Genomic DNA, 10,017 nt, shown 5'->3' on the forward strand with positions numbered 1-10,017 from the left:
TGTACTCTGCACATAAGTTAAATAAGCAGGGTGACAATATACAGCCTTGACATACTCCTTTTCCTATTTGGAACCAGTCTGTTGTTCCATGTCCAGTTCTAACTGTTGCTTCCTGACCTGCATACAGATTTCTCAAGAGGCAGGTCAGGTGGTCTTGTATTCCCATCTCTTTCAGAATTTTCCACAGTTTATTGTGATCCACATAGCCAAAGGCTTTGGCATACTCAATAAAGCAGAAGTAGATGCTTTTCTGAAACTCTCTTGCCTTTTTGATGATCCAGCGGATGTTGGCAATTTGATCTCTGGTTCCTAAGTATTCGTGAGAAGGGCTTTGACTATCTATATTGTGAGCAAAATAAATCCTGGTTTCAATTTTCTCTGTTTAAAAAAAAAATAAGTATATTAGTTAGATCTAAGAAGCAATGTCCTGGGTGTTCTACATGCTCTGCTTCATTTAAATGAAAAAAAAAAATCTGCGAGTAAGGAGGTTTCAACATTCCCATTTTAAAGATGAGGAAACTGAGGTGCAGAGGCATTAATGAAGTTAATAGCAAGTGAATAAGATGCTTTTTGGTGAGCGTATTTATCTATACTTAGAAAACTTTATTAGAAAGAGCATTTTCTATCTAGATTGTTGGGGAAAATAACCCATTTTCAATTCCTTTTTTTTTTTTTTTTTTTTGGTCCTAGCTAACCCTCTGATTTTATCTACTATTTCTTCGTTCCCTTCAGCCTAAGCTGGCTTCTTTACTATACTTCAGACACACTAAGCCCCCTTGCCATCTTAAGCCTTGCTGTGCACACTGACTTAACTCTGTTTCCTGTTGTTTTTTTTTTTGTTTTTTAGTTTTTTAATTGAAGGATAATTTTTTTTACAGGATTTTCTATTTCAGTGCTATCTATTAAAAATTAAATATGTTATTTAGGTCTACTAAGAAATGTCTTAGGTGTTTCACATGCTCTGGTTCATTTAATTAAAAAAATTCAACTAGGAAGGTGTTATCAACATTCCCATTTTATAGATTAAAAAACTGAGGCACAGAGGGATTAAAAAGGTAATCATAAGTGAAAGAGATTCTTTTTGGTCAGAGAATTTATGTATACTTAGTAAAGCTTGTGGAAAGGGCATTGTCTATCTACATTGTTGGAGGAAAAAAAAACTCGATTTCCAACTTATCAATTAAAAAAAACCGAATTAAGTATGTTACTTAGATCTATGAAACAATGTCCTGGGTGTTTTGCATGCTCTGCTTAATTTAGTTTGAAAAATACTACAAGGGAGGTGTATATCAACATTCCCATTTTATAGATGTAGACACTGAGGCACAGATGCATAAATGAAGTCACAAGTAAGTGAAAGAGATACATTTTGGTCAGCAAATTCATATATACAAGTAAACATTGAAGGAAAAGCATTATCTATCTAGACTGTTGAAAAGGGGGAAATTTACTTCTACACTCTCTATTTAAAAAAGCAAAATTAGCATCTTGCTTAGTTTTACTAATCAATGTCCTGGGTGTTTTACATGCTCTGCTTTACTTAATTATACAGAGATGTTATGGGGAGGGAGGTGGGAGGGGGTTTCATGTTTGGGAACACATGTAAGAATTAAAGATTTTAAAATTAAAAAAGAAAAATAAAAAATAAAAAAATAAAAGAAAGAAAGAAAAAAAAAGAAAAAAGATTGAAAAAATAAAGTTGCTTGTGCTTTTAGAAAAAAAAAAAAAAGAAAGAAAATCTACCAGGAATGTATTATCAACATCCCCATTTTATAGATGAGGAAAGTGAGGCACAGAGGCATTAATGAAGTTACTACAATTTGAAGAGATGCTTTTTTTGTGAGCCTATTTATCTATACTTAGTAAACTTTGTGGGAAAGGGTATTCTTTATCCAAATTGTTGGGGAAAAAAACTCATTTTCAGTTTCATCTATTAACAAAAATGAAGTATGTTCAGTTCACTCATTGAGTCATGGCCAACTCTTTGTGACCCCATGGACTCTCAAGAGTCTTCTCCAACACCATAGTTCAACATCATCAATTCTTTGGCACTCAGCTTTCTTTATAGTCCAACTCTCACATCCATACATGACTACTGGAAAAACCATAGCCTTGACTAGACAGACCTTTGTTGGCAAAGTAATGTCTCTGCTTTCTAATATGCTGTCTAGTTTGGTCCTAACTTTCCTGCCAAGGAGTAAGCGTCTTCTAATTTCATGGCTGTAGTCACCATCTGCAGTTATTTTGGAGCCCCCAAAAATAAAGTCTGCAAACTGGAAGTGGTCAAACAGGAGATGACAAGAATACTTGCTTTTAGTGAGCGTATTTAGCTATGAAAGGGCAAGTGTGTCTAGATTGTTGGGGGAAACAGGCTAGAGGCATTAATGAAGTTATTAGTGAGTGAAAGAGATACATTTTGGTGAGGTATTTATTGACACTTTGCAAAATTCATGAGAATGGGCTTTGACTATCTAGATTGTGAGGAAATAAATCTAGATTTGAATTTTCTCTATTAAAACAAAAAATTAAGTATGTTACTTAGATCTGCTAGGCTATATCCTGGGTGTTTTACATGCTCTTCTTCATTAAATCAAAAAGAAAATCTACGAGGAAGGTGTTATCAACATTCCCATTTTATAGATGAGGAAACAGGTTCAGAGACTTTATTAAATTTACTAGTATTTCATGCATTGGAGAAGGAAATAGCAACGCGCTCCAGTGTTCTTGTCTGGAGAATCCCAGGGACGGGAGAGCCTGGTGTGCTGCCATTGATGGGGTCGCACAGAGTCGGACACGACTGAAGCAACTTAGCAGCAGCAGCAGTAAGTGAAACCAATGATATTGGTGAACGTATTTATCTATACTTAGTAAACGTTGTGTGAAAGGGCATTGTCTACCTGGATTTTTTGGGGAAAATTACTCTATTTCAATTCTATTTAAAAAAAATTAAGTGTGCTACTTAGATCTACTAAGAAATGTCCTGGGTGTTTTACATGCTCTGCTTCATTAAATCAAAAAGAAAATGTACAAGGAAAGTGTTATCAACATTCCCAGTTTACAGATGAGGAAACTGAGCCACAGAGGCAGTAATGAAGTTACAAGAAGTGACATGGATGATTTCTTGAGAGTGTATTTATCTACACTCAACAAACTTTGTGGAAAAGGGCATTGTATATCTAGATTGTTGGAGAAAAAAGTTCAATTTCAACTCTCTTATAAAAAGAAAAAGAAGTATTTTACTTAGACCTACTAAGTAACATCCTGAATGTGTCATATGCTCTGCTTCAATTTAAAAAAAAAATCAAAGAGGAAGGTGTTATAAGCACTCCCATTCTATAGATGAGTAAACTGAGACACAGAGACATTACTTGTTACTAGTTAGGGAAATACATGCTTTTCGTTGAGCATATTTAGCTATTTAGTAAACTTTGTGGGAAAGGGCATTGTCTGCTAGACCATTGGGGAAAAAACCCAATTTCAATTCTCTCTATTTAAGAAAAAAATTCAGTGAGTTGCTTAGATCTTCTAAGCAATGTCCTGGTTGTTTTGCATGCTCTTCTTCGTTTAATCAAAAAGTAAATCTACAAGTAAGGTGTTATCAACATTCCCATTTTATAGATGAGGAAACTGAGGCCCAGAGGCTTTAAGAAAGTAATTAGTAGGTGAAAGATGATGTATTGGTGAGCCTATTTATCTATACTTAATAAACTTTGTTGATAAGGGCACTGTCTATTAGATTTTTTGGGAAAAAAACTCAATTTCAATTCTCTTAAAAAAAATTAAGTATGTTACTTAACTCTACTAAGCATGTCCTGGGTATTTTACATGCTCTGTTTCATTTAATGAAAAATAAAAATCAGTAAGGTAAAAGAAAATCTACAAGGCTGTGGGGTAAAAATAAAGATTTTAACACTCTTAAAGAAAAACCAATATTATGTATGTTAGATCTCCTAAGCAATGGTGGGTGTTTTACATGTTAAGCTTCATTTAATTAAAAAAAAATCTATGAGGAAGGTGTTGTCACTTTTCCCATTTTACAGATGAGGAAACTGAGCCACAGAGGCAGTAATGAAGTTACAAGAAGTGAAACGGATGATTTCTTTGAGAGTGTATTTATCTACACTCAATAAACTTTGTAGAAAAGGGCATTGTCTATCTAGATTGTTGGAGAAAAAAACTCAATTTCAACTCTCTTATTAAAAAAAAAAGAAATTAAGTATTGTACTTAGATCTACTAAGTAACATCCTGGATGTGTCATATGCTCTGTTTCATTTAATTAAAAAAAATAAAAGAGGAAGGTGTTATCAACATTCCCATTTTATAGATGAGTAAAACTGAGGCACAGAGGCATTAATGAAGTTACTAAAGAGATGCTTTATGGTGAGCGTATTTATGGACACAGTAAAATTTGCAAAAATGGCACAGTCTCTAGATTGTTGGTGAAAAAAGCTCAATGTCAACTCCACCTATTAGAAAAAAACCAAAGTTAAGTATGATATTTAGATCTACCAAGCAAAGTCTGTCTTGTTTTACCTGCTTGCCTGCATCTAATTAAAAAGAAAAACTACACATAAGGTGTAATCAACGTTCCCATTTTATAGATGAGGAAACTGAGGCCCAGAGGTATTAGTGAAGTTACTAGAAAGTGAAAGAGATGCTTTCTGGTGAGTGTACAGATTTATACTTAGCAAACTTTGTGGGAAAGTGCATTGTCGGTCCAGATTATGGGGGGAAAAGCTCAATTTCAACTCTTTCTTCTAAAACAAAACAAAACAAAATTAAGTATGTTACTTACATTTATAAGCATGTCCTTGTTCTTTTATAGAATCTCCTTCATTTAATTAAAAAAATAAATCTACAAGGAAGGTGTTTTCAACATTCCCAATTTAAACATGAGGAAACAGACACAGAGGCATTAGTGATCATAATAGTAAGTGAAATATGCTTTTTGGTGAGTGTATTTATCTATAATTAGAAAACTTCTTTGAAAAGGGGTTTTTCTATCTAGATTGTTGGAGGGGAACCCACTTTCAAATCTACCTATTAAAAAGTATTAAATATGTTATTTAGATCTACTAAGCAATGTCCTGTGTGTTTTACATGCACTGTTTCATTTAATTAAAAAAAATCAACTAGGAAGGTGTTATCAATGCTAGCAACTTATAGATGAGGAAAGTGAGGCAAGTGGGCATTAATGATTTAACTAGTAAGTGGAAGAGATGTTATTTGGTGAACGTATTTATGGACATTTAGTAAAATTTTCACAAAAGGTCGCTGGCTATCTAGATTGTTGGCAAATAAAACTCAATTTCAATTCTGTCTTAAAAAAATAAAACCGAATTAAGTATGTTACTTAGACCTACTATGCATTGTCCTTGGTGTTATACATGATTAACTCCATCTAATTAAAACCAAAATCTACGAGGAATGTGTTATCAACATTCCCATTTTATAGATGAGGAACCTGAGGCACAGAAAGATTAAAAAGTTAATAAGTGAAAGAGATTCTTTTTGTTCAGCGATTTTTATGTATACTTAGTAAAGTTTGTGGAAAGGTCAAAGTCTGTCTAGATTGTCAGGAAAAAAACTCGATTTCCAATCTGTCTATAAAAAAAAAAACAGAAATAAGTATATTACTTTGATCTACAAATCAATCTCCTGGGTGTTTTTCATGCTTTGCTTAATTTACTTTAAAAAGTCTACAAGGAAGGTTTTATCAACATTCGCATTTTATACATGATGACACTGAAGCACAGAGGTATTAATGAAGTTACTAGTAAGTGAAAGAGATGCTTTTTGGTGAGCATATTTATCTATAGTTAGTAAACTTTTTGGGAGAAGACTATCCATTGTTGGGGGAAAATACTTGTTTTCAATTCCATCTATTAAAAAAGTAAAGAAAATTAAGTATGTTACTTAGATCTACTAAGCAATGTCCTGGGTGTTTTACATGCTCTGCTTCATTTAATTAAAAATAAAATCTACAAGGAGGGTGTTAGCAACATTCCCATTTTACAGATGGGGAAACAGAGTAGAGGCATTAATGAAGTTATTAGTGAGTGAAAGAGATGCATTTTGGTGAAGTATTTATTGACACTTTGCAAAATTCATGAGAATGGGCTTTGACTATCTAGATTGTGAGGAAATAAATCTAGATTTCAATTCTCTCTATTTAAAAAAAAAACAAAATTAAGTATGTTACTTAGATCTACTAAGCAATATCTGGGTTTTTTTTACATGCTCTTCATTTAATTAAAAAGAAAATCTATGAGGAATATGTTATCAGCATTCCCACTTTATAGATGAGGAAACTGAGGTCCAGAGGCATCAATGAAGTTACTAGTGAGTGAAAGAGATCCTTTTTTGGGAGAGCATATTTATCTACACTCAGGAAACTTTGTGGAAGGTACATTGTCTATCTAGAATGTTGTGGGGGGAAAATCAATTTCAGTTATCTCTATCAAAAAAAAAACCAAAAGTAAGTATGTTACTTAGATTACTAAGCAATGTCCTCGGTGTCTTACAGGGTTTGCTTCATTTAATTGAAAACAAAATCTAAGAGGAAATTGTTATCAACATTCCCATTTATACTTCAGGAAACTGAGGCATTAATGAAGTTGCTAGTAAGTGAAAGAGAGATGCTTTTGCTAACCGTATTTATCTATACTTAGTAACCTTTGTGGGAAAGGGCATCGTCTATCTAGAATGTTTGGGGAAAAAAACTTGATTTCAATTCTATTTTTTAAAAAAAACAAAATTAAGTATGTTATTTAACTCTACTAAGCATGTCCTCAGTGTTTTACATGCTCTGCTTCATTTAATTCCAAATAAAATGTATAAGGAAGGTGTTATCAACATTCCCATTTTATAGATGAGGAAACTGAGACACAGAGACATTAATGGCATTACTAGTTAGGGAAATACATGCTTCTGAGTGAGCGTATTTATCTATTTAGTAAACTTTGTGGGAAAGGGCACTGTCTGGCTAGACCGTTGGGGGAAAAAAACCCAATTTCAATTCTCTCTATTAAAAAAAATTAAATGTGTTGCTTAGATCTTCTAAGCAATGTCCTGGTTGTTTTGCACTCTCTTCTTCATTTAATCAAAAAGAAAATCTACAAGTAAGGTGTTATCAACATTCCCATTTTATATATGAGGAAACTGAGGCCCAGAGGCTTTAAGAAAGTAATTAGTAAGTGAAAGATGGTGTATTGGTGAGCATATTTATCGATACTTAATGAACTTTGTTGGTAAGGGCACTGTCTATTAGATTTTTGGGGAGAAAAACTCAATTTCAATTCTATTTAAAAATTAAGTATGTTACAACTCTACTAAGCATGTCCTGGGTATTTTACATGCTGTTTCACTTAATGAAAAATAAAAATCAGTAAGGTAAAAGAAAATCTACAAGTCTGTGGGGTAAAAATAAAGATTTTAACACTCTTAAAAAAACCCAACATTATGTATGTTAGTTAGATCTCCTAAGCAATGGTGGGTGTTTTACATGTTAAACTTCACTTAATTAAAAAGAAAATCTACGAGGAAGGTGTTGTCAATATTCCCATTTTATAGATGAGGAAACTGAGGCACAGAGACTTAATGAAGTCACTAGTAAAGGAAAGTTTTTTGTTAGTGTATTTATCGACGGTAAACTTTTTGGGAAAGGGCATCGTCTATCTAGATTATTGAAGGGGGGGGACTTGATTTCAATTCTATCTATTAAAAAAAAAAACAAGTATGTTACTTAGATCTACTAAGGGATTTCCTGGGTGTTTTTCATGCTCTGCTTCATTTAATTAAATTGAAAATCCACGAGGACAGTGTTATCAATGTTCCCATTTTATAGATGAGGAAACTGAGGTACAGAGGCATTTATAAAGTTACAAGTAAGTGAAAAAGTTTTACCTGAATCCCTGCAGCTCCTTGTTCGTCGGGCGCTCGCGGGGGGGCAGCTTTTTCGGGTGCCCGGGGAGAGCCACGGCGGAGGCGATGGATTTGGGCAAAGATCCCAATGGGCCCACTCACTCCTCGACTCTGTTCGTGAGGGAGGATGGCAGCTCCATGTCCTTCTACGTGCGTCCCAGCCCGGCAAAGCGCCGGCTCTCCTCGACTCTGTTCGTGAGGGAGGATGGCAGCTCCATGTTCTTCTACGTGCGTCCCAGCCCGGCAAAGCGCCGGCTCTCGACGCTCATCCTGCATGGCGGCGGCACTCCGTGTCGCGTTCAGGAGCCCGGGGCCATGCTGTTGGCCCAGCCCGGGGAGGCGGCGGCCGAGGCCTCGGGCGACTTTATCTCCACGCAGTACATTTTGGACTGCGTGGAGCACAACGAGAAGCTCGAGCTGGAGGCCTACCGTCTGGGCCCGGCTCCGGCGGCCGACCAGGCCCCAGAGACGAAGCCCGGGGTCCAGGCCCGGGGCGCCGCCGCCGCCGCAGTCGCTGGCGGGGCAGATGGTCTTCACGGACGCGGACGACGTGGCCATCTTAACCTACGTGAAGAAACATGCCCGCTCGGCCAGCTCCGTCACCGTCACCGGTAACGCCTTGTGGAAAACGATGGAGAGGAGCTCGCTCACCCAGCACTCCTGGCAGTCCAAGAAGGACCGCTGCCTGAAGCGCCTGCGGGGCCAGGAGCACAAGTACCTGCTGGGGGAGGCCCCCGTGAGCCCCTCCTCGCAGAAACTCAAGAGGAAGGCTGAGCAAGACCCGGAGGCTGCTGATAGCGGGGAACCACAGACTAAGAGAACTCCAGACTTGCCTGAAGAAGAATTTGAAAAAGAAGAGATGAAGGAGAATGAAGCAGCAGTCAAAAAGATGCTTGTAGAAGCTTCCCGAGAGTTTGAGGAGACTGTGGTGGACGAGAGTCCTGATTTTGAAATACACATAACAATGTGTGATGATGATCCACCCACACCTGAGGAAGACTCAGAAACACAGCCTGATGAGGAAGAAGAAGAAGAAGAAAAAGTCTCTGCACCAGAGGTGGGAGCTGCCATTAAGATCATCCAGCAGTTGATGGAAAAGTTTAACTTGGATCTATCAACAGTTACACAGGCCTTCCTAAAAAATAGTGGTGAGCTGGAGGCTACTTCCTCCTTTTTAGAGTCTGGTCAGAGGGCTGATGGGTATCCCATTTGGTCCCGACAGGATGACTTAGATTTGCAAAAAGATGATGAGGCTACTCGAGATGCATTGGTCAAAAAATTTGGTGCTCAGAATGTAGCTCGGAGGATTGAATTCTGAAAGAAATAATTGGCAAGATAATGGAAAAAAAAGTTGGGCAGATAAGACATTAAGTTTTTTTGTGTGACCATTGGACTTCAGAAATTTTTGCATTGGAACCGACACTAATCTTTTGACCAGTTTTGTTGCACTGTGAGTCCTAGATTTTGTACCCAAGCAGAGTTGTGTTCAGTTCAGTCGCTCACTTGTGTTCGACTCCTTGCAACCCCATGGACTGCAGCACGCCATGCAGAGTTGTGTAAGAGGATGGAAATAAAAGAAATGGGGTATGTTTCGAGCTCTTTCTGGCAGTATCAGTGTATTTATGAAAGGAAAATTGAGAACGGAGAGATTGGTTTACATAGTAGTGATCGTTTTCTGGAGTGGAATCCCTGCTATATTGGTGATAGGAGCTAGTCATGAAGTCAAAGAAGGAAAATTAGATGGGCCTTGTGAGACCGTGAATAAAGAGCCTCCTGTCTTTTGGCAGAAGCTCCTCTAGATTGTGATAGATTCCAAATCAAGAATCTAGAAATATGGAATAATTTAATTACAAGGCCTTGAACATGGACTGTCCCAAACTCTTGTATCCCTCAGTGAGCTCTGATTTCTGGGCTGCTTTGAAAAGCCCGTGTTTCTTTTGCCAGCTTAATATTTGGGAACCCTGTTCCTTGGCTGTTCTTTTCTTCGAGTCTGTAGCATGTGTTTCTTTACCTATCATACAGTTTTGTTTCAGACACACACTACAAGAGAGTCTCAAGAAAAGTCTTACTTGTTTACTAGTAATGTGTTTTTA

The 10,017-nt window shown here is 36.9% G+C and overlaps 1 pseudogene; it reads left to right on the forward strand.

The window, feature by feature from the left end:
• Window positions 1-9,251, forward strand: part of LOC138071637 (telomeric repeat-binding factor 2-interacting protein 1 pseudogene) — a 29,772-nt pseudogene extending 20,521 nt beyond the window's left edge.
• The last annotated feature ends 766 nt before the right edge of the window (window positions 9,252-10,017 follow it).

The sequence above is a fragment of the Capricornis sumatraensis genome, chromosome X (genome assembly GCF_032405125.1).
Source record: "Capricornis sumatraensis isolate serow.1 chromosome X, serow.2, whole genome shotgun sequence".
NCBI classification, from domain to species: Eukaryota; Metazoa; Chordata; class Mammalia; order Artiodactyla; family Bovidae; genus Capricornis; species Capricornis sumatraensis.